We start from the raw sequence: 26,329 nt of genomic DNA, 5'->3' as shown, positions 1-26,329 counted from the left end.
CATTATAAATATATGCCCAAATAAGGAAAACGCCATTGCCATGATGCGTGCGGCACCTTTCACCAGGCGGGAGCTCCGCGTCCTGGTTGCGGTGATGGACCGCCGCGTAGGCCGCGTTGGGCGATTCATCCCCAATCGTGTTAAGCGCGAGGCCTACGCGGAGGTCCGTCGCCTGCTGCGGTCTCGCGTCCGCAGCAGGCGGACCATCATCCAGTTAGAGCGGAGATGGAGTGATCTCCGAAGGAGGACTCCAGAGCTGTTGGCGGAGATCCGCCAGCAAATCCGCACTATGCATGCACGCAGTAAGTAACATTACATAAGATTATTAGCATAAATAGTGCAAATTTTCACTAAGTGGTAGGCTAATTGCAACACTGAGTGAACATTTTGAAAAAATAGGACAGTGTGTGTGGTTAGGGCAAACATTACTGACTGTAGCAAAGTGTCCCTAAACAAGTGCATGTTTTACATAATTAGTAACCAGGCAGGAAACTGTACCAAAACACTTGATCAGTGCTGTCTATATAATAAGGTAGCTTGAATAGTGATCTGGTGATGTTGGCTAGACAAATCAATATGTCTCAATGGAATAGATACAGGAATGACCGACAAAATTTTTAAATTTCATAATTTTGTTTGTAGTGGGCAACATGAAGAGGTTTGAATAATTATTTTGTAAAAATTCTTACAAAAACTTTCTTTTACATGGAACCGAACAGTGAAAATTAAAATTGCTTAGTATGTAATTTAACATGCAAATTGAAATATATTTTACCAATCATTCTAGGACGACCACAACGGCAAGCACCACATGATGCACCAGCTCAGCACCCTTCCCCTTCTCACTCCCCCTCCACTTCCCAGTCCCCCTCCACTTCTCACTCCCCCTCCCCTTCTCACTCCCCCTCCCCTTCTCACTCCCCCTCCCCTTCTCACTCCCCCTCAGCTTCCCAATCCCCCTCAGCTTCCCAATCACCCTCAGCTTCACAATCCACCTCAGCTTCCCAGTCACCCTCAGCTTCCCAGGCCCCCTCAGCTTCCCAGGCCCACTCCACTTTCCACTCCCCTTCTCAGCCAACCTCTCCTTCTCTTTCTGTGACCCCTTCTCCTCCTTCCCATACCCCTTCTCCTTCTACTTCCAACTCACCTTCTCAGCCCCCCTCACCCTCAATTGGCCTAACATTTTCACCGCCCCCCTCGCCCTCTCAATCAGACCCACCCTCTGAAATTACATCCCCAATCCAACCTCCTTCCCCCATCCAGCCTCCTTCCCCCATCCAGCCTCCTTCCCCAATCCCTCCTCCTTCCCCCATCCAGCCGCCTTCCCCCATCCAGCCGCCATCCCCACCCAGTGAATGGGCAGAGGAAGCCCCTGAAGACAGTTCAGGGAGTCTTCATGTTGCCGAGGAAAGTAAGTGTTTTAACATTTTGTTAAAAATGATTACCTACTTACACTTACAATGACAAAACATGCAGTGTTGTACTGTTGGAATTCTTGTACCAAGGAAAATTAATTGTGTTTTTCTTCATGGTGTACATGTTGAATTTACATTTATTTGAGTGTCATTATATGTCCAGTGTTTATGTGTGCCATGTTTTGTGTGTCCACTCTAGGTCGACACTCATTAGGTCTACAGGGTTGGCAGGACAACAGGGTTTATATGTGTTAGGTTTTCGGGGAAACAGTTAGACCTGAGTGGAGTTTAGTATGTTGTTGTTCTTTTACACTTGTGCCTGTGTATTCTTAATATTTACACTTACAAATCACAAGCTTCACTTTGTTAGGCAGCCTAACGACCCAATGATTTGTGGTGTGAAAGTTACACTCACAAAATGATTATTGGATAAAGTCAAACCTGTTTGACCTTATTTAGTAAGGGCAGCTTTCATGGAGTGTGGGCATGCTAGGATATGTTGTCCTTCTGAAGATGTTGATATGCAGTGTGATGATGCAGGACCAACACCCTTAAAAAAAAAAAAACAATTAAAAAAAAACCAAATGGGAATGAATGCCAACATGGTGTAACATTGACGAAGATGGTAGTTATCTTTAACATGGGATGTCGGCCATAGCAACCAATAAGATTATACTTAAAAAATTGGGAACCACTTCTACAATATAATATTCATATTTTTGCTTGTTTGCTATGGGCAACGTTCCATCTTAAATATAACTCACATAGTAGTAAATGTAACCCATGGTCTGGAACACTTTAAAATCTTAAAAAAAGGCTGAGCAGGCTTGTGTGTTGTTCTGCTAATGATTGTACCATAAAACAGGCAGGATGTAGTAACTTTGCCATTAAAGCAGGCCTGTCCAAACTGCGGCCCTACAACTGTTGAGAAACTACACATCCCAGCATGCCCTGACACAGCTTTGGCATTCCCTGACCACAAAACTGTGTCAAGGCATGCTGGTATATGTAGTTTCACAACAGCTGGAGTCCAGCAGTTTGGACATGCCTGCATTTAAGTGTGCTTTGCGCCTTGCTTGGATAATAAGTAATGTAATTAAGTTATTAATGTTTGTGTTGCATCTTAATTTCAGATGTTGCAGTTGGAGATCCCACAAGTTTTGGAGGCATTCTTTACACCATGCGCCAACACCTGCAAGGATTAATGCATTGTGTTGACAATTTGCAAAAATATGCATGATATTGTTTATTTTCAAAAAAAAAAAAAAACTGATTTATTTAAAAAAAAAAAAAAAAAGTTGATTAAAGTTAACCGGGTGTTGTGTTTATTAATGCAAAAAAGGATCAGCTGATTGGCAGGCAGAAATTGTTTGCAAAAAACATTACACACATCTTACGTTAGATTATTAACCAAAAAAACAGGAGATTATTGTGTTAAGAAACATGTAAACACCTTCATTCACAAACAACACCTTTAAAAACAAACAAAGGGGTAAAAAAAAAAAAAAACACTTTTACATGTTGATGGGCAATTATGGCAACAAAGTGTTAATCTGGTTTGTTTTGCAGACTTAATTGTTTAGGAACATTATCAATCATTACACTAATTGGATTCGTTATTGAAAAGGGCTTGTTGACTTTAAAAGGAATGGTGTAATTTCACTTAATAGCTTTAAAAAAACATTTTTGAGCGTTTTTCCTTAAAAGTGTGCACTTTTACGGTAAAATGTGTAAATCTACTAAAACTTAGTATTTTTACGATTAAGTATGTGTTATTGCGATGGATTCGCAATGCTGCGATGGTTTCGCATTACTGCGATGTCATTTGGCGTACGCCCACTTTGTGTAATGCTGCGTACGAATGTGCAAAAATACGTTGGGGGCGGAGGTTTGCATATTTACTACATTAACGCAACTTTGCGAATATGTTGTGCGACCGAAAAACTTAGCGATCAACTCGGAATGAGGGCCTAAGACTCCACTTTTTGTAGCATTAATGCCACTCCTGCTTTAGCTGATATTGGTGCAAAGCAGAAGGAGGCTACTGCAAGTTGTACTAAGAACGGCCCTGCCGAAGAGGGGCCACAACCGCAGACCTTCCAACATGAACCGCCCCACTAGGTACAAAATGCTCTGTTTCTGGACTTCCCTCTTAATTTATGATTTCCATCACCTGTGTTGAACTAGTTAAATGATAAGAAAGCTGTTTCTTCACAGGTGATGGCAATAATAAATTAAGAGGGAAGTCCAGAAACAGAGCATTTTGTACCTAGTGGGGCGGGTCATGTTGGAGGGTATGCAACCGGTCACCCCCTCCTGTCCACGACAGCACAGTTCTGTCTCAGCACTGTGGAATCACCTGTCATTTCCTGTGTCCCATGTAGCTGCAGCAGGGATTTTTTTATTTATTATTACTTGACAAACTTTATTGCCCAAAGTGACAGAGAGCTTCTTGCTTGTTCACGTGAAGAGGAGCAGATAACGTCAGTTACAGGAGACGATACCAGTTCTGGAGAAGACACCTGACGGCAAGTGACCTCCCCTCTTAGTAACACATACTGTAGGGGTTGTGTCTATGTTGCCTTCGTGCTAAGGACGTGGACGTGACAAAACGAGAGGGCAGGAGAGCACTTCCGCCCTTACAGCATCTAAATGTCTCCTTCGTTCTCCGATCGTTTGGGGCAAATTTATTTCTCTATGCAGCATTGGACCCTCGCGGGCTCGCTTCGCTCGCCACGCATCGGGCTCGGTGTCTCGCTCCGCCCCGCTTCGCTCGCCACACTTTAGTAATCCAAATAGATTGTGATATGGGCCCAGGGGGTTATGGGAAAGGTCCTTAGCGCGAAGAGAATCTAGACGCTACCATACTGTAGGTGCCTATGGCAGTGCTAGCGACCCAGGTGCAGTGCCGGTAATCTAGCCTGCTAACAGCACTAGCAGGCAGAAGGCAGAGAACTCCCAGTAGTATATATTGAGAAGTGCTGTGTGTGCTAGTGAATGGGTGATTAACAATATGGTGTTGTGTATAAATGAAAAAAGGGGAATAAATGAAAGTAAAAATAAAAATAAATAAGAAGAGAGGGGGAGGGGAGAAGGAAGAGAATTCAAATTATAAGTGCAATGTTTACAGCTCCTTTGTTGTTTTTTTGTTGGAGCTCTTTGACACTTGATTAGAAGAAAATGACACAGTCTCTTTGGGTATAAACTATCCCTGTCTTACCCTGCTTCTCCTGCTGTGCTGCGGCCGCTCTCTGCGCCAGTTGGCCGTAACCGGAAATTCGGATGTGCACTTCCGGTAATCCGAATATTGATGGCAGTAGTGTTGTTTTCGGGAGGGCTGTCCTCCCTTGTGTACTGTGCTGCAGCCGCTCTCTGTGTCCTCTTTTCGCTTGCTGCACTACGGCAGCTCTCTGCGCCGACCCGCCGTAACCGGAAGTTCGGGTATCCGCTTCCGGTAGTTCGGATGCTGGCGGCGGAAGTGTCTTCGTCCTTTGTGTCCGCTCCTTTTTCTCCGACGCGTTTCGAATCCAAATCCGGATTCTTTCTCAAGGAAGTGAAAGAAAGAATCCGGATTTGGATTCGAAACGCGTCGGAGAAAAAGGAGCGGACACAAAGGACGAAGACACTACCGCCGCCAGCATCCAAACTACCGGAAGCGGATACCCGAACTTCCGGTTACTGCGGGTCGGCGCAGAGAGCTGCCGTAGTGCAGCAAGCGAAAAGAGGACACAGAGAGCGGCTGCAGCACAGTACAGAAGGGAGGACAGCCCTCCCGAAAACAACACTACTGCCATCAATATTCGGATTACCGGAAGTGCACATCCGAACTTCCGGTTACGGCCAACTGGCGCAGAGAGCGGCCGCAGCACAGCAGGAGAAGCAGGGTAAGACAGGGATAGTTTATACCCAAAGAGACTGTGTCATTTTCTTCTAATCAAGTGTCAAAGAGCTCCAACAAAAAAACAACAAAGGAGCTGTAAACATTGCACTTATAATTTGAATTCTCTTCCTTCTCCCCTCCCCCTCTCTTCTTATCATTTATTTCTCTAACGTCCTAGAGGATGATGGGGACTCCGTAAGGACCATGGGGATAGACGGGCTCCGCAGGAGACATGGGCACTTTAAGAAAGAATTTAGTTCCTGGTGTGCACTGGCTCCTCCCTCTATGCCCCTCCTCCAGACCTCAGTTTGTTACGGTGCCCAGACGAGCTTGGTGCTTTTCAGTGAGCTCTCCTGAGTTTACTGATAGAAAGTATTTTGTTTGTTTTTTTATTTTCAGGGAGCTCTGCTGGCAACAGACTCCCTGCTTCGAGGGACTGAGGGGAGAGAAGCAGCCCTACTCTCTGAAGCTAGATCCTGCTTCTTAGGCTACTGGACACCATTAGCTCCAGAGGGATTGGTACTCAGGATCTCACCCTCGCCATCCGTCCTAGAGCCGCGCCGCCGCCGCCCCCCTCGCAGAGCCGGAAGATAGAAGCCGGGTGAGTATGAGAAGAAAAGAAGACTTCACAGGCGGCAGAAGACTTCATGATCTTCACTAGAGGTAACGCACAGCACTGCAGCTGTGCGCCATTGCTCCACACACCTCACATACTCCGGTCACTGTAAGGGTGCAGGGTGCAGGGGGGGGCGCCCTGGGCAGCATTTGGGACCTCATATTGGCAAAAAGAACACATATACAGCTGGGCACTGTATATATGTATGAATCCCCGCCAAAATTACAGTTTAAGCGGGACAGAAGCCCGCCGCCGAGGGGGCGGGGCTTCTCCCTCAGCACTCACCAGCGCCATTTTTTCTCCACAGCACCGCTGAGAGGAAGCTCCCCGGGCTCTCCCCTGCTGATACACGGTAGAAGAGGGTTGAAAAGAGAGGGGGGGGGGCACATAAATAGGTGCAAAAACTATAACATACAGCAGCTACCTGGTTAACATTAAGTTACTGTGTTATTCCTGGGATATTATAGGGCTGGGGTGTGTGCTGGCATACTCTCTCTCTGTCTCTCCAAAGGGCCTGATGGGGGAACTGTCTTCAGAAAGGACATTCCCTGTGTGTGTGGTGTGTCGGTACGCTTGTGTCGACATGTCTGATGAGGAAGGCTATGTGGGAGAGGAGCGGGAGCAAATGAATGTGGTGTCTCCGCCGACGGCGCCGACACCTGATTGGATGGATATGTGGAAGGTTTTAAATGATAATGTTAATTTCTTGCATAAAAGATTTGACAAGGCTGATGCATTGGGGTAGTCAGGGTCTCAACCCATGCCTGAGCCTATGTCGCAGGGACCGTCAGGGTCTCATAAGCACCCACTATCCCAAATTGTTGACACAGATACCGACATGGATTCTGACTCCAGTGTCGATTACGATGATGCAAAGTTACAGCCAAAATTGGCTAAATCCCTTCGATATATGATTATAGCAATAAAGGATATTTTGCACATCACAGAGGAAACCCCTGTCCCTGACACGAGGGTGTATATGTATAAGGGAAAGAAGCCTGAGGTAACTTTTCCCCCCTCACACGAACTGAATGAGTTATGTGAAAAAGCTTGGGAATCTCCAGATAAAAAACTGCAGATTTCCAAACGGATTCTTATGGCGTATCCTTTCCCGCCATCGGATAGGTTACGATGGGAATCCTCCCCTAGGGTGGACAAAGCTTTAACACGCTTATCCAAAAAGGTAGCCCTGCCGTCCCAGGATACGGCTACCCTCAAAGATGCTGCTGATCGCAAACAGGAGGTTACCCTGAAGTCCATTTATACACATTCGGGTACCTTACTAAGACCGGCAATTGCGTCGGCCTGGGTGTGTAGTGCTGTAGCGGAATGGACGGATACCTTATCTGAGGAATTGGATACCCTAGATAAGGAGACTGTATTATTGACCCTGGGGCATATAAAAGACGCTGTCCTATATATGAGAGATGCTCAAAGAGACATTAGTCTACTGGGTTCTAGAATAAACGCTATGTAGATTTCTGCCAGAAGGGTCCTGTGGACTCGGCAATGGACAGGTGATGCCGACTCAAAAAGGCATATGGAGGTTTTACCTTACAGGGGTGAGGAATTGTTCGGGGAAGGTCTCTCGGACCTGTTCTCCACAGCTACAGCTGGAAAGTCAAATTTTTTGCCTTAGGTTCCCTCACAGCCTAAGAGAGCACCGCATTATCAAATGCAGTCCTTTCGTTCACAAAGAAACAAGAAAGTCCGAGGTGCGTCCTTTCTTGCCAGAGGTAGGGGCAGAGGAAAGAAGCTGCACAACGCAGCTAGTTCCCAGGAACAGAAGTCCTCACCGGCCTCTACAAACTCCACCGCATGACGCTGGGGCTCCACTGGAGGAGCCGGGCCCTGTGGGGGCACGTCTTCGGAATTTCAGCCACATGTGGGTTCACTCCCAGGTGGATCCTTGGGCAATAGAAATTGTGTCTCAGGGTTACAAGCTGGAATTCGAAGAGGTGCCTCCTCACCGGTATTTCAAATCGGCCCTACCATCTTCCCCCCAAGAGAGGGAAATAGTGTTAAACGCAATACAAAAATTGTATCTTCAGCAGGTGGTGGTCAAGGTTCCCCTCCTTCAACAGGGAAGGGGTTATTATTCGACCATGTTTGTAGTCCCGAAACCGGACGGTTCGGTCAGACCCATATTGAATTTAAAATCTCTGAACCTATACTTGAAAAGGTTCAAGTTCAAGATGGAATCGCTAAGAGCGGTCATCGCAAGCCTGGAAGGGGGGATTTTATGGTGTCACTGGACATAAAGGATGCGTACCTTCATGTCCCCATTTATCCACCTCATCATGCGTACCTAAGATTTGCGGTAGAGGATTGTCATTACCAATTTCAGACGTTGCCGTTTGGTCTCTCAACGGCCCCGAGGATTTTCACCAAGGTAATGGCGGATATGATGGTGCTCCTGCGGAAGCAAGGTGTCACAGTTATCCCGAACTTGGACGATCTCCTCATAAAAGCGAGATCAAGAGAGCAGTTGCTGAACAGCGTATCTCTTTCACTGAAAGTGTTACAGCAACACGGCTGGATTCTCAATATTACAAAGTCGCAGTTGGTTCCTACGACTCGTCTGCCCTTCTTGGGCATGATTCTGGACACGGACCAGAAGAGGGTTTATCTCCCAATAGAGAAGGCCCAGGAACTCATGACTCTGGTCAAGAACCTATTGAAACCAAAACAGGTGTCAGTGCATCATTGCACTCGAGTCCTGGGAAAGATGGTGGCGTCATACGAGGCCATTCCCTTCGGCAGGTTCCATGCGAGTGGTCCGGGTCACATCTTCAGATGCATCGGTTGATCACCCTGTCCCCCAGGGCCAGGGTGTCACTACTGTGGTGGCTGCAGAGTGCTCACTTTGTCGAGGGCCGCAGATTCGGCAATCAGGACTGGATCCTGGTGACCACGGACACAAGCCTCCGAGGTTGGGGAGCAGTCACACAGGGAAGAAATTTCCAGGGCCTTTGGTCAAGTCAAGAGACTTGTCTTCACATCAACATCCTGGAGCTAAGGGCCATATACAACGCCCTACGTCAAGCGGAGACCTTACTTCGAGACCGACCAGTTCTGATCCAGTCAGACAACATCACCGCAGTGGCTCATGTAAACCGCCAAGGCGGCACAAGGAGCAGAGTGGCAATGGCGGAAGCCACCAGAATTCTTCGCTGGGCAGAGGATCATGTAAGCACACTGTCAGCAGTGTTCATTCCGGGAGTGGACAACTGGGAAGCAGACTTCCTCAGCAGACACGACCTACACCTGGGAGAGTGGGGACTTCCTCCAGAAGTCTTCGCACAGATTGTGAGTCGGTGGGAACTGCCACAGATAGACATGATGGCGTCCCGCCTCAACAAAAAGCTACAGAGGTCAAGAGACCCTCAGGCAGTAGCGGTAGATGCCCTAGTGACACCGTGGGTGTTCCGGTCAGTCTATGTATTTCCTCCTCTTCCTCTCATACCAAAGGTGTTGAGGATAGTAAGAAGAAAAGGAGTGAGAACAATCCTCATTGTTCCAGATTGGCCAAGACGGACCTGGTAACCAGATCTGCAGGAACTGATCACAGAAGATCCGTGGCCTCTTCCTCTAAGACAGGACCTGTTGCAACAGGGACCCTGTCTGTTCCAAGACTTACCGCGGCTGCGTTTGACGGCATGGCGGTTGAACGCCGGATCCTAGCAGAAAAAGGCATTCCGGTTGAGGTTATCCCTACGCTGATAAAGGCTAGGAAGGAAGTAACAGCAAAACATTATCACCGTATATGGCGAAAATATGTTTCTTGGTGTGAGACCAAGAATGCTCCTACGGAAGAATTCCATCTGGGTCGTTTCCTTCACTTCCTACAAACTGTAGTGAATTTGGGCCTTAAATTAGGTTCCATTAAGGTCCAGATTTCGGCCCTATCCAATTTCTTTCAAAAAGAATTGGCTTCTCTCCCAGAAGTTCAGACTTTTGTAAAGGGAGTGCTGCATATTCAGCCTCCTTTTGTGCCTCCGGTGGCACCTTGGGATCTTAACGTGGTGTTAAGTTTCCTAAAGTTACACTGGTTTGAACCACTTAAAACGGTGGAGTTGAAATATATCACGTGAAAGGTGGTCATGTTATTAGCCTTGGCTTCGGCTAGGCGAGTGTCTGAATTAGCGGCTTTGTCACATAAAAGCCCCTATCTGGTTTTCCATATGGATAGAGCGGAATTGCGGACCCGTCCTCAATTCCTGCCAAAAGTGGTTTCATCCTTTCATATGAACCAACCTATTGTGGTGCCTGTGGCTACGCATGACTTGGAGGATTCCGAGTCCCTTGATGTGGTCAGGGCTTTGAAAATTTACGTGGCCAGAGCGGCTAGAGTCAGAGAAACAGAAGCACTGTTTATCCTGTATGCGACCAACAAGATTGGTGCCCCTGCTTCAAAGCAAATTATTGCTCGCTGGATTTGTAACATGAGTCAGCAAGCGCATTCTACAGCTGGTTTGCCGTTACCAAAATCGGTCAAGGCCCATTCCACTAGGAAGGTGGGCTCTTCTTGGGCGGCTGCCCGGGGGGTCTCGGCACTACAGCTGTGTCGAGCTGCTACTTGGTCGGGTTCAAACACTTTTGCAAAATTCTACAAGTTTGATACCCTGGCTGAGGAGGACCTCATGTTTGCTCAATCGGTGCTGCAGAGTCATCCGCACTCTCCCGCCCGTTTGGGAGCTTTGGTATAATCCCCATGGTCCTTACGGAGTCCCCAGCATCCTCTAGGACGTTAGAGAAAATAAGATTTTACTTACCGGTAAATCTTTTTCTCGTAGTCCGTAGAGGATGCTGGGCGCCCGTCCCAAGTGCGGACTTCTTCTGCAATACTTGTATATAGTTATTGCTTCAATAAGGGTTATGTTATAGTTGCATCGGTCTTGAACTGATGATATGTTGTTTTCATACTGTTAACTGGGTAGTTATCACAAGTTATACGGTATGTTTGGAGTGGCTGGTATGAATCTTGCCCATGGATTAACAAAATCCTTTCCTCGTACTGTCCATCTCCTCTGGGCACAGTTTCTCTAACTGAGGTCTGGAGGAGGGGCATAGAGGGAGGAGCCAGTGCACACAAGGAACTAAATTCTTTCTTAAAGTGCCCATGTCTCCTGCGGAGCCCGTGTATCCCCATGGTCCTTACGGAGTCCCCAGCATACTCTACGGACTACGAGAAATAGATTTACCGGTAAGTAAAATCTTATTTTTTATGTTCACTTTCATTTATTCCACTTTTTTCATTTATACACAACACCATATTGTTAATCACCCATTCACTAGCACACACAGTGCTCGGTCCAAGAAAATCCCTAATCTTTTGTTCTAAAATAACCTGAGCAGCTCTTTCACAGCGCAGCAAACTATACAATTTTTCCTTTTTCATATATTGAGAAGTTCTATAAACAAGTGGATCTCTGCCTTTTTCACTCAGCCCCCTTAACTCCACTTAGTACATAGACCCCTAAACCCCAATGATGTCTTTATGTCCTACAGATGTCTTTATGTCCTAACAGCACTGTAAACTAGAGATGAGCGCCTGAAATTTTTCGGGTTTTGTGTTTTGGTTTTGGGTTCGGTTCCGCGGCCGTGTTTTGGGTTCGAACGCGTTTTGGCAAAACCTCACCGAATTATTTTTGTCGGATTCGGGTGTGTTTTGGATTCGGGTGTTTTTTTCAAAAAACCCTAAAAAACAGCTTAAATCATAGAATTTGGGGGTAATTTTGATCCCAAAGTATTATTAACCTCAAAAAACATAATTTACACTCATTTTCAGCCTATTCTGAACACATCACACCTCACAATATTATTTTTAGTCCTAAAATTTGCACCGAGGTCGCTGTGTGAGTAAGATAAGCGACCCTAGTGGCCGACACAAACACCGGGCCCATCTAGGAGTGGCACTGCAGTGTCACGCAGGATGTCCCTTCCAAAAAACCCTCCCCAAACAGCACATGACGCAAAGAAAAAAAGAGGCGCAATGAGGTAGCTGTGTGAGTAAGATTAGCGACCCTAGTGGCCGACACAAACACCGGGCCCATCTAGGAGTGGCACTGCAGTGTCACGCAGGATGTCCCTTCCAAAAAACCCTCCCCAAACAGCACATGACGCAAAGAAAAAAAGAGGCGCAATGAGGTAGCTGACTGTGTGAGAAAGATAAGCGACCCTAGTGGCCGACACAAACACCGGGCCCATCTAGGAGTGGCACTGCAGTGTCACGCAGGATGGCCCTTCCAAAAAACCCTCCCCAAACAGCACATGACGCAAAGAAAAAAAGAGGCGCAATGAGGTAGCTGACTGTGTGAGTAAGATTAGCGACCCTAGTGGCCGACACAAACACCGGGCACATCTAGGAGTGGCACTGCAGTGTCACGCAGGATGTCCCTTCCAAAAAACCCTCCCCAAACAGCACATGACGCAAAGAAAAAAAGAGGCGCAATGAGGTAGCTGTGTGAGTAAGATTAGCGACCCTAGTGGCCGACACAAACACCGGGCCCATCTAGGAGTGGCACTGCAGTGTCACGCAGGATGTCCCTTCCAAAAAACCCTCCCCAATCAGCACATGATGCAAAGAAAAAGAAAAGAAAAAAGAGGTGCAAGATGGAATTATCCTTGGGCCCTCCCACCCACCCTTATGTTGTATAAACAAAACAGGACATGCACACTTTAACCAACCCATCATTTCAGTGACAGGGTCTGCCACACGACTGTGACTGATATGACGGGTTGGTTTGGACCCCCCCCAAAAAAGAAGCAATTAATCTCTCCTTGCACAAACTGGCTCTACAGAGGCAAGATGTCCACCTCATCTTCACCCTCCGATATATCACCGTGTACATCCCCCTCCTCACAGATTATCAATTCGTCCCCACTGGAATCCACCATCTCAGCTCCCTGTGTACTTTGTGGAGGCAATTGCTGCTGGTCAATGTCTCCGCGGAGGAATTGATTATAATTCATTTTAATGAACATCATCTTCTCCACATTTTCTGGATGTAACCTCGTACGCCGATTGCTGACAAGGTGAGCGGCGGCACTAAACACTCTTTCGGAGTACACACTTGTGGGAGGGCAACTTAGGTAGAATAAAGCCAGTTTGTGCAAGGGCCTCCAAATTGCCTCTTTTTCCTGCCAGTATAAGTACGGACTGTGTGACGTGCCTACTTGGATGCGGTCACTCATATAATCCTCCACCATTCTATCAATGTTGAGAGAATCATATGCAGTGACAGTAGACGACATGTCCGTAATCGTTGTCAGGTCCTTCAGTCCGGACCAGATGTCAGCATCAGCAGTCGCTCCAGACTGCCCTGCATCACCGCCAGCGGGTGGGCTCGGAATTCTGAGCCTTTTCCTCGCACCCCCAGTTGCGGGAGAATGTGAAGGAGGAGATGTTGACAGGTCGCGTTCCGCTTGACTTGACAATTTTGTCACCAGCAGGTCTTTCAACCCCAGCAGACCTGTGTCTGCCGGAAAGAGAGATCCAAGGTAGGCTTTAAATCTAGGATCGAGCACGGTGGCCAAAATGTAGTGCTCTGATTTCAACAGATTGACCACCCGTGAATCCTTGTTAAGCGAATTAAGGGCTGCATCCACAAGTCCCACATGCCTAGCGGAATCGCTCCGTGTTAGCTCCTTCTTCAATGCCTCCAGCTTCTTCTGCAAAAGCCTGATGAGGGGAATGACCTGACTCAGGCTGGCAGTGTCTGAACTGACTTCACGTGTGGCAAGTTCAAAGGGCATCAGAACCTTGCACAACGTTGAAATCATTCTCCACTGCACTTGAGACAGGTGCATTCCACCTACTATATCGTGCTCAATTGTATAGGCTTGAATGGCCTTTTGCTGCTCCTCCAACCTCTGAAGCATATAGAGGGTTGAATTCCACCTCGTTACCACTTCTTGCTTCAGATGATGGCAGGGCAGGTTCAGTAGTTTTTGGTGGTGCTCCAGTTTTCTGTACGTGGTGCCTGTACGCCGAAAGTGTCCCGCAATTCTTCTGGCCACCGACAGCATCTCTTGCACGCCCCTGTCGTTTTTTAAAAAATTCTGCACCACCAAATTCAAGGTATGTGCAAAACATGGGACGTGCTGGAATTGGCCCAGATTTAATGCACACACAATATTGCTGGCGTTGTCCGATGCCACAAATCCACAGGAGAGTCCAATTGGGGTAAGCCATTCCGCGATGATCTTCCTCAGTTGCCGTAAGAGGTTTTCAGCTGTGTGCGTATTCTGGAAAGCGGTGATACAAAGCGTAGCCTGCCTAGGAAAGAGTTGGCGTTTGCGAGATGCTGCTACTGGTGCCGCCGCTGCTGTTCTTGCGGCGGGAGTCCATACATCTACCCAGTGGGCTGTCACAGTCATATAGTCCTGACCCTGCCCTGCTCCACTTGTCCACATGTCCGTGGTTAAGTGGACATTGGGTACAGCTGCATTTTTTAGGACACTGGTGACTCTTTTTCTGAGGTCTGTGTACATTTTCGGTATCGCCTGCCTAGAGAAATGGAACCTAGATGGTATTTGGTACCGGGGACACAGTACCTCCAACAAGTCTCTAGTTGGCTCTGCAGTAATGATGGATACCGGAACCACGTTTCTCACCACCCAGGATGCCAAGGCCTCAGTTATCCGCTTTGCAGTAGGATGACTGCTGTGATATTTCATCTTCCTCGCAAAGGACTGTTGAACAGTCAATTGCTTACTGGAAGTAGTACAAGTGGGCTTACGACTTCCCCTCTGGGATGACCATCGACTCCCAGCGGCAACAACAGCAGCGCCAGCAGCAGTAGGCGTTACACGCAAGGATGCATCGGAGGAATCCCAGGCAGGAGAGGACTCGTCAGACTTGCCAGTGACATGGCCTGCAGGACTATTGGCATTCCTGGGGAAGGAGGAAATTGACACTGAGGGAGTTGGTGGGGTGGTTTGCGTGAGCTTGGTTACAAGAGGAAGGGATTTACTGGTCAGTGGACTGCTTCCGCTGTCACCCAAAGTTTTTGAACTTGTCACTGACTTATTATGAATGCGCTGCAGGTGACGTATAAGGGAGGATGTTCCGAGGTGGTTAACGTCCTTACCCCTACTTATTACAGCTTGACAAAGGGAACACACGGCTTGACACCTGTTGTCCGCATTTCTGGTGAAATACCTCCACACCGAAGAGCTGATTTTTTTGGTATTTTCACCTGGCATGTCAACGGCCATATTCCTCCCACGGACAACAGGTGTCTCCCCGGGTGCCTGACTTAAACAAACCACCTCACCATCAGAATCCTCCTGGTCAATTTCCTCCCCAGCGCCAGCAACACCCATATCCTCCTCATCCTGGTGTACTTCAACACTGACATCTTCAATCTGACTATCAGGAACTGGACTGCGGGTGCTCCTTCCAGCACTTGCAGGGGGCGTGCAAATGGTGGAAGGCGCATGCTCTTCACCTCCAGTGTTGGGAAGGTCAGGCATCGCAACCGACACAATTGGACTCTCCTTGTGGATTTGGGATTTCGAAGAACGCACAGTTCTTTGCGGTGCTTTTGCCAGCTTGAGTCTTTTCAGTTTTCTAGCGAGAGGCTGAGTGCTTCCATCCTCATGTGAAGCTGAACCACTAGCCATGAACATAGGCCAGGGCCTCAGCCGTTCCTTGCCACTCCGTGTGGTAAATGGCATATTGGCAAGTTTACGCTTCTCCTCCGACAATTTTATTTTAGGTTTTGGAGTCCTTTTTTTTCTGATATTTGGTGTTTTGGATTTGACATGCTCTGTACTATGACATTGGGCATCGGCCTTGGCAGACGACGTTGCTGGCATTTCATCGTCTCGGCCATGACTAGTGGCAGCAGCTTCAGCACGAGGTGGAAGTGGATCTTGATCTTTCCCTAATTTTGGAACCTCAACTTTTTTGTTCTCCATATTTTATAGGCAGAACTAAAAGGCACCTCAGGTAAACAATGGAGATGGATGGATTGGATACTAGTATTGGATACCTGCCGACTGCCGACACAGAGGTAGCCACAGCCGTGAACTACCGCACTGTACACTGGTTGATAAAGAGATAGTAGTATACTCGTAACAACTAGTATGACACTATGACGACGGTATAAAGAATGAAAAAAAAACCACGGTTAGGTGGTATATATTATAATAATAATACAATTATGGATGGACGGACTGCCTGCCGACTGCCGACACAGAGGTAGCCACAGCCGTGAACTACCGCACTGTACACTGGTTGATAAAGAGATAGTAGTATACTCGTAACAACTAGTATGACACTATGACGGTATAAAGAATGAAAAAAAAACCACGGTTAGGTGGTATATATTATAATAATAATACAATTATGGATGGACGGACTGCCTGCCGACTGCCGACACAGAGGTAGCCACAGCCGTGAACTACCGCACTGTACACTGGTTGATAAAGAGATAGTAGTATACTCGTAACAACTAGTATGACACTATGACGACGGTATAAAGAATGAAAAAAAAACCACGGTTAGGTGGTATATATTATAATAATAATACAATTATGGATGGACGGACTGCCTGCCGACTGCCGACACAGAGGTAGCCACAGCCGTGAACTACCGCACTGTACACTGGTTGATAAAGAGATAGTAGTATACTCGTAACAACTAGTATGACACTATGACGACGGTATAAAGAATGAAAAAAAAACCACGGTTAGGTGGTATATATTATAATAATAATACAATTATGGATGGACGGACTGCCTGCCGACTGCCGACACAGAGGTAGCCACAGCCGTGAACTACCGCACTGTACACTGGTTGATAAAGAGATAGTAGTATACTCGTAACAACTAGTATGACACTATGACGACGGTATAAAGAATGAAAAAAAAACCACGGTTAGGTGGTATATATTATAATAATAATACAATTATGGATGGACGGACTGCCTGCCGACTGCCGACACAGAGGTAGCCACAGCCGTGAACTACCGCACTGTACACTGGTTGATAAAGAGATAGTAGTATACTCGTAACAACTAGTATGACACTATGACGACGGTATAAAGAATGAAAAAAAAACCACGGTTAGGTGGTATATATTATAATAATAATACAATTATGGATGGACGGACTGCCTGCCGACTGCCGACACAGAGGTAGCCACAGCCGTGAACTACCGCACTGTACACTGGTTGATAAAGAGATAGTAGTATACTCGTAACAACTAGTATGACACTATGACGACGGTATAAAGAATGAAAAAAAAACCACGGTTAGGTGGTATATATTATAATAATAATACAATTATGGATGGACGGACTGCCTGCCGACTGCCGACACAGAGGTAGCCACAGCCGTGAACTACCGCACTGTACACTGGTTGATAAAGAGATAGTAGTATACTCGTAACAACTAGTATGACACTATGACGACGGTATAAAGAATGAAAAAAAAACCACGGTTAGGTGGTATATATTATAATAATAATACAATTATGGATGGACGGACTGCCTGCCGACTGCCGACACAGAGGTAGCCACAGCCGTGAACTACCGCACTGTACACTGGTTGATAAAGAGATAGTAGTATACTCGTAACAACTAGTATGACACTATGACGACGGTATAAAGTTCCGACTGCCGAGTTCCGACTGCCGACACAGAGGTAGCCACAGCCGTGAACTACCGCACTGTACTGTGTCTGCTGCTAATATAGACTGGTTGATAAAGAGATAGTATACAATACATACAACAATATACTACTATACTGGTGGTCAGGCACTGGTCACCACTAGTCACACTGGCAGTGGCACTCCTGCAGCAAAAGTGTGCACTGTTTAATTTTAAATTAATATAATATTATGTACTCCTGGGGGCTCCTGCTATAACAACCTGCAGTGCTCCCCAGTCTCCCCCACAATTATTATAAGCTTTGCCTTTTATACATTGATGTGCAGCACACTGGGCTGAGCTGAGTGCACACAGACTGAGTCACACTGTGTGACTGGCTGCTGCTGTGTATCGTTTTTTTTCAGGCAGAGAACGGATATAGCAGAGAACGGATATATTAAAATAAATAAAAGTTAACTAACAACAACTGCACTGGTCACTGTGGTAAACTCTGTCTGACTCTGCACAATCTCTCTCTCTCTTCTAATCTAATTTCTAATGGAGAGGACGCCAGCCACGTCCTCTCCCTATCAATCTCAATGCACGTGTGAAAATGGCGGCGACGCGCGGCTCCTTATATAGAATCCGAGTCTCGCGAGAATCCGACAGCGTCATGATGACGTTCGGGCGCGCTCGGGTTAACCGAGCAAGGCGGGAGGATCCGAGTCTGCTCGGACCCGTGAAAAAAACATGAAGTTCGTGCGGGTTCGGTTTCAGAGAAACCGAACCCGCTCATCTCTACTGTAAACATTCACTTATGGGTGCTGCCATTTTATTTATTACCAGTTATTTACATTGCACACATACTGTACATATCCGCAGCACTTTACAGAGAATATTTGGTCCCTGCTCCAGTGGAACTTACAATCTATTTTCCCTACCACATGTACACACATACTGTACACACTGACAGAAGCCTGTTAATCTACCAGTATGTTTTTGGATTACAGTATAGGAAGAAACCACCCAAACATTTTGGAGAACACTTTTTTGAAAGAGGAGTGCCCTACTGCACTTACTCCAGTCTTCCTTTTCTCCAGGGAGGCGTCATGCCCTATCCCAAGATGGCCACTGAGTTGTATACTGAACACATGCATGCAGAGGCGGATTTACAACTCATGGGGCCCTAAGCAAGACACCGATTTGGGCCCCCCCTTCTTCAAACAATCCATAACACTATATGCCCCACAGTGCCGTATACACATTGCCCCACAGTGCCCCCCCCTCTGCTCACCGCTGCCTCTGTTGTTGCCCCACAGTGCCAGATACACATTGCCCCACAATGCCAGATACACATTGCCCCAAAGTGCCAGATACACATTGTCCCACAGTGCCAGATACACATTGCTTCACTGTGCCAGATACACATTGCCTCACTGTGCCAGATACACATTGCCTCACTGTGCCAGATACACATTGCCCCACAGTGCCAGATATACATTGTCCCACAGTGCCAGATATACATTGCTCCACAGTGCCAGATACACATTGTCCCACAGTGCCAGATACACATTGCTCCACAGTGCCAGATACACATTGCCCCACAATGCCAGATACACATTGGCCCATAGTGACGGATATACATATGCCCCCACAGTGCCAGATATACATTGCTCCACAGTGCCAGATACACATTGTCCCACAGTGCCAGATACACATTGCTCCACAGTGCCAGATACACATTGCCCCACAATGCCAGATACACATTCCCCCCCGCTGCCTCTGTTGTTGCCCCACAGTGCCGGATATACATATGCCCCCACAGTGCCAGATATACATATGCCCCACAGTGCCAGATATACATATGCCCCACAGTGCCAGATATACATATGCCCCACAGTGCCAGATATACATATGCCCCACAGTGCCAGATACACACTGCCCCACAGTGCCAGATACACACTGCCCCACAGTGCCAGATACACATTGCCCCACAGTGCCAGATACACATTCCCCCCCGCTGCCTCTGTTGTTGCCCCACAGTGCCGGATATACATATGCCCCCACAGTGCCAGATATACATATGCCCCACAGTGCCAGATATACATTGCTCCACAGTGCCAGATACACATTGTCCCACAGTGCCAGATACACATTGCTCCACAGTGCCAGATACACATTGCCCCACAGTGACGGATATACATATGCCCCCACAGTGACGGATATACATATGCCCCCACAGTGCCAGATATACATATGCCCCACAGTGCCAGATACACATTGCCCCACAGTGCCAGATACACATTGCCCCACAGTGCCAGACACACATTAACAGATACACATTGCCCCACAGTGACGACCCCCCCCTCCCCAGCTGCTCACCGCTGCTTCTGTCGTTGCCCCATATTGCCCCCACATGCTGCTTGTGGGCATCTGATGCTTGAAACTGCATCACCAGCGCTAGCAGGCACTTAGTACTCATCTCCAGGCTCCAGCAGTACTGGCACTGACAGGCACACTGTCAGTCTCACCCCCGGCCCCTTCAACAAGTCCCGATCGCGCCCCCCTCACTGGCAGGCAACCCAAACCCCAACACCCACCCCTATCAACAAGCTTGATTGCCCCCTTAGCTCCTCCCCCACCTGGCGCCGCAAAGGCAGCCGCGATAGTTACTCATTGACAACTTCTTCAGTGAGTCTCCTCCGTTGATTCCTTTCAGCGGCCCGCGGCGCACCTCACGGACAGTCCTCTCCTGGGCTCCAGTCTCTCCCGAGTCCCGCTCCGTCTCCCTGCTGGTAAATCACGTGTGCCACTGTGCAGGAGAGGAGGTGGCTACACTGTGACTGACAGCGGACTGAGCGGAGACAGACTGTGTGTGGGCGTGAGCTGGCTCTGGTCCCAGCGGCAGCTGTCCAATCACTGTGCGCTGACAGCCTGCTGGGGCCGTGCCGTGCCAGCTCAGCCTCGATGTACGGTATATTTAAACAAAACTCCTCTGCAGCACTGCTACTGATAAAAATCCATGGCCGTGGCCGGGCCCCCTGAGACACAGGGGGCCCTAAGCGAATGCCTAGGTTGCCTAGCGGTAAATCCGCCCCTGCATGCATGGGTAGGGTTACCACCTCAATGCTTTAATTCTGGACACATTCATTACACAGGTTCTTTGGCTGATTAAAACCTGGTGAAATGGAGTCTTGAAGTCGGCCAGCCACAGAAACTGTGTAATTGATATGTGTCAAGAATTAAAGGGATGAGGTGGTAACCCTATGCAGGGGCCATTTCGTCTTGAGACTGTGCGAGACTGTATTGTGTGACATAGTGGGAGACAGAACTCTCCTCCTTAGCTGGTTATTACCTGCTATAAAACTGTTCCAACATCCTTGCACTGCAACCCATTTGCAACAAACACTCGCTAGCTTGTGCGCTGTATAAAACCTACTCTGCTCCATCACCAGTGGACATGTAACAGTGAGTACAGCTGTAGCTGCTATATATCAATAAACCAACACCACTGGTTAAGTAACTGGGCTGTTCATAGTGTGAGTAATGTGCTGGTGTGTGCCTATAAAACTCTGCAATATCAACACCTGCACACACAACAGATACAAGCTCCATACACATAGAGGCTTGCAGGGAATTAAACCCCAAACCTCAGTGCTATGAGTTCTTGGTCATGAGAGAAAAACAAGAAAACATAAAGCAGAAAATATGATACATTTGTGAAACTAATATTTTAATTGCAGACAATGGCTTGATTTGTTTTTTAATAAATAGGAACACCACGATCCATGCAACTGTATGACTAACTAGGTCCCAAATGAACCATTTTAACAGGAATACACAGATTTATAATTAAGAGTCTGGCATCTCATGTTAAATTATTTGGCATTCTCGCGGGTATTACCATTTCGATAATTTGGAATCGTCTATATATTACTATGCGACTAGAGCAATTTGTTTATGACTGAAGGTAACTTTAATTCAGAGGAGACCTTAATGTTGTTATGTTCTTTTATGTCAAAGTGGTGCAGCTACTTCTCATCTTCAAATGAACTGGTCGTCCAAATAATAAACAGAGAGCGCTAATAAAGTTTTGTCTTGTTATATTCTGAAAAAATACTGCATACCTCCCAACTGTCCCGATTTTCGCGGGACAGTCTCTTTTTTTGGGACTGTCCCAACGGTGGGTTGCAGTGTCCCGCGGTGGGGGGGGGCAGTTTGGAGAACCCCTGTCACTTACTGCTCTGCGGTGAATAGACACTGTGCGCATGCCTATTCACAAGATATAGAGGGACTGGGGGCAAGCCAGTAGCTCATAGAGCGCTGGGCATGCCCCCTCAATAAGGTAAACAGGAGGCATGGCAGCCAGTCGCGGCATTGGAAACCACGCCTCCCTTTCTGCCGAAGCCACGCCCCAGCAGAGAGTCTCTGGGAGGTGAGTGACTTGTGAATTAATCTTACTATTATAAACTGATTCACTTGTAAAAGATTGATCAGGGAGTTATTGTTTAATATGGTCAGGGTGGCATGTGAGGTGATATGTGCAGGCACGTGGGATGGTTACAGTGGCATGTGGGGAGGTCAGAGTGGCATGTGGGGTGATAATTTCAGGCATATGTGAAGGTCAGTGTGGCATGTGGGAAACTCAGAGTGGCATGTGAGGTGATGTGCAGGCATATGTGAAGGTCAGAGTGGCATGTGGGAAGGTCAGAGTGGCATGTGAGGTGATATGTGCAGGCATGTGGGGAGGTCAGATTGGCATGTGGGAAGGTCAGAGTTGCATGTGGGGAGGTCAGAGTGGCATGTGGGAAGGTCAGAGTTGTATGTGGGGAGGTCAGAGTGGCATGTGGGAAGGTCAGAGTGGCATGTGAGGTGATATGTGCAGGCATGTGGGGAGGTCAGATTGGCATGTGGGAAGGTCAGAGTTGCATGTGGGGAGGTCAGATGGCATGTGGGGAGGTCAGAATGACATGTGAGGTGATATGTGCATACACTTGGGAAGGTCAGAGTGGTATGTGGAGAGGTCTGAGTTGCATGTGTGGTGGAGCCATGTTGGAAAGTCAGAGTGGCATGTGGGGTTGTCTGAAACTAGGACTTAATGTAAGGGTGTGTGAGCAGTGCTGTCACTGAAGGCACAGGGCCATTGGGATAGAACTGTCACTGTCACACCAGGGTGTTTTTGTGAATCCGTTGGACTCTGACCAATTAAAGGAGTAGATGCTCCTGAATGGAGGAAACAAGGGGGACGAAGATTATTCCTTCTCATGTACTTTATTGAAGAAACAAACAGACTTCAATGCAACTAATAAATAAAAGTCTGAACGTATTGAGGGGAGTTATGCTGATTCACTGGGGGCAGTTCATGCGAATGACAAATGGAGGATACTGGAAGTTTGGTTACAGAGCTGCAAAGAATTTTAGTCCAAGGTATTTGAAAGACGTGGCTAAAGAACTCTGGAAGAAACTGGATACTGGAGAAGTTGTGGAAAACTGTGAAGGCTTGATGAGAGAAATGCGGACTTTGGATATTCCCCTCTGCAGCCACACTAGCACCATGACAGCTATACCGACAGCGGCCGGACCCTGGACCCCGTGGTGGTGAGCGCCCCCACGTCATATCCCCCTGTGGTCGCACAACAGCACCAACAGCCGCAGCGGCCGGACTCCGGACCCGGCAGCAGTGAGTACCCGCCTCATGACAGTCACAGCCCCATGACACATGCATTTGGCTTGCAGGTTGCCTGAATACTCTTGGCACACACACACTGCTGCTTGTAGGACGCTCCCGGCAGTGCTCTACTTCCTCTGGCCAGTGGCCCTGCCCCCTAAGTGTGACATCATGTTGTGGCACAAGGCAGCATAGAGCTCTATTTCAGCCCTGTATAGGTATATACTCTCACTATACTTCCACTCACAGGTGGCACACAAAATATTTTCAGAGTTGCAATCAACACAGATTCAGGCCTTAAGAGTATATATATAACATAACTTACCTAGTTGTTTATTTTCAGAGTATTCACAACAAAAATCCCAACATACTTTGTTCCAATTTGCAAAATAATTTTTACATGATGCTTGAGAACCAGAAAAACAACCTTAATGGAAAATATTACATTTATTGCTGTGTGTATTAAAAGAAGACAGGTGGCTAGGTGGGTGTCGTGGCACAAGGCAAGTATGTGGAAGCCAGTGAGATTAAATTTAGAAGCAAGTCACTGGGAAGGCTGGAGTTGCTCTGATGCTTGGGATATGCAGGTGGTATTTCACTGACAATCTATAAATCCTGATAACACAAGCACAGGTGTTTGGTGCGTCACGTTTACACTACATGCATACACGCAGTATGGTTTGTTAGGTCCACTTTTGTACTGGTCTCCAATTTAGCAAAATAAAATTAGTGTGTATTTTATTACAGATATAGTTATGCTCACAAATAGTCTACTGCAGTAATGCGATGAAGAGATGACTGTCATTTACTGGATCCCTGCTCGGATTTGGAACTCAGACATTAATACTGAAGGCTTCCAACAGAGAATCAAATAAAGTTATGTAAGGCTACATTGAGCGAACACTGTGGGGTGTAAAATATGGACTCGCCCAGTGCACTAGTACATAAAAATTAAAAACCTTCTAATCATTATTATTATCCTTTATTTATATGACACCACAAGGGGTCGGTGGCTCCATGCAAAGTACAAAAACAGAAACTGTATGGACAAAATAAGAAAGAAAGTGACTTATAGTACAGAACATAACAGGACATGGACAATATTGTATCAGCAGTCATCATACTCAAATCAGAGCCGTAACTAGACTTTTTGGTGCCCTGTGCCAGAAAAGAGACTTGCAACGCTGATCACCCCTTCACAAAGTACATGGTAAGATTCAAATAGTTAAAACTCTCCAGCTTCTATGCAAAGGCAGACAGCTCAAGGAATAGAGTGTCCGACTGCAATGTCATAGGCAACGGGTTTGAATCCTGGGCACATCAGCATCCCGAAATGTCATAAAGGAAAGTGCGATGGAACAACAAAGAGCTTTCAAGTGAAGTCCATGAATGCTGTATAGGTATTAGCGACAAAAGGGGTGGGGGTAGGAGACAGAGGCAGTCAGGAGATGCTGGGTTTCAAAAAGGAGGGAAGCTGCAATGAAAGTAATTAGATAATTCATAATTGACAAGTGCTGTCAACAGTGCCCCCTATCCTGCAGCGCTATGTGCAGAGCACACTCCGCACACACTTAGGGCTTAATTCAGACCTGATCATAGCAGCAACATTTTTCTCTAATGGGCAAAACCATGTGCAGTGCAGGTGGGGCAGATATAACATGTGCAGAGAGATTTAGATTTGTGTGGGGTGTGATCAAACTGAAATCTAAATTGCAGTGTAAAAATAAATCAGCCAGTATTTACCATGCACAGAAACAAAATAACCCACCGAAATCTAACTCTCTCTGCACATGTTATATCTGCCACACCCGCAGTGCACATGGTTTTGCCCATTAGAAAAAGATTTTGGAGGTCTGAATTAGGCTCTTAGTTACGGTCCTGACTCAAATCATACCTCCCAACTATTCCACTTTCAGCAGAACAGTTTTTTAGACTGTCCCGCTGTCCCTCCCGCGGGCAACAATTGCCTACAGGGGGGGGAGCACTGTCACCACTGCTCTGTATAGCAGAGCATCATGTGAATAGATGCCATTCAGTGCATCTATTCACAGTGCAGGGAGAGCCTGGGGCTGCCCAGAATCTTATAGAGTGCCTCGGCATGCCCCCACAGTGATGCTAATGGGGGATACAAGCCCCCTTCCCAACGAGGTTGCGCTTCCTCACCGTATTGTTCCGCCCCTTTTTTTGGACATGCAGGAAATCTAAATCCTACTGAAGGTAATGTTGGCAGGTATGCTCAAATAAGCAGCAGGGTAGCAGAACTCAAGGGTTAGGTGCCATTGTAGGCAGTGTGGAGGAAAGGAAGGAAAAGGACCCTGCTTATGAGAGTTACAGTCTAAAGGGGGGGGGGGGGAGACAGACAGGGGTGACACTCATGGGCAGACAGTGAGATCCTGGAACAAGATAGATATATATATATATATATATATATTATATTATACAGTATGATGCCAAGAATGATTTTTATTATTTTGTTTTACTACCTAGTTATATTGTTATATTCATTTCATGTAATACTGTCATGTTAAATTCTAAAATCCTTGATGAAAACTAGAGGGTGTTCTACCTTGACAGCGCCTGTATGTCGCTAGTGCCGATATGTTATCCGACAACCTTGTCTAAATTGAGGATTAAACAATAACTCCAACAGCTGTGTTCCCTATCAATACTACCGTTTGTTCCAGATGCATTTTAACATCTCGCTCTATTGTCCAGCACTTGACAAAACACCATTGTCAGTTGAATTATTTCATTGAATTTTTATTTGCTTTTTACCTACAATCCAGTAACTCCGTAGAGACACTTTTAAGGCATATGTAAAAAATAATTTGTGCCTAAAGTCGCAAATTAACACTTTCACAGGAATTTTGCTAGAGATGAGCGCCGGAAATTTTTCGGGTTTTGTGTTTTGGTTTTGGGTTCGGTTCCGCGGCCGTGTTTTGGGTTCGACCGCGTTTTGGCAAAACCTCACCGAATTTTTTTTGTCGGATTCGGGTGTGTTTTGGATTCGGGTGTTTTTTTCAAAAAACCCTAAAAAACAGCTTAAATCATAGAATTTGGGGGTCATTTTGATCCCAAAGTATTATTAACCTCAAAAACCATAATTTACACTCATTTTCAGTCTATTCTGAATACCTCACACCTCACAAT

At 46.8% G+C, this 26,329-nt stretch overlaps 1 long non-coding RNA gene across 1 annotated transcript; it reads left to right on the top strand.

Moving 5' to 3' along the window:
• Window positions 1-749: 749 nt before the first annotated feature.
• On the top strand, window positions 750-2,727 carry LOC134911170 (uncharacterized). Its single transcript, XR_010176377.1, has 2 exons — window positions 750-1,411; window positions 2,549-2,727. It is a non-coding gene; the product is annotated as an uncharacterized LOC134911170 (long non-coding RNA).
• The last annotated feature ends 23,602 nt before the right edge of the window (window positions 2,728-26,329 follow it).

This window comes from Pseudophryne corroboree, chromosome 4 (assembly GCF_028390025.1).
Source record: "Pseudophryne corroboree isolate aPseCor3 chromosome 4, aPseCor3.hap2, whole genome shotgun sequence".
NCBI lineage: Eukaryota > Metazoa > Chordata > Amphibia > Anura > Myobatrachidae > Pseudophryne > Pseudophryne corroboree.
Note: the sequence above shows the minus strand (reverse complement) of the source record. Positions and strands in the feature narration are given on the sequence as shown.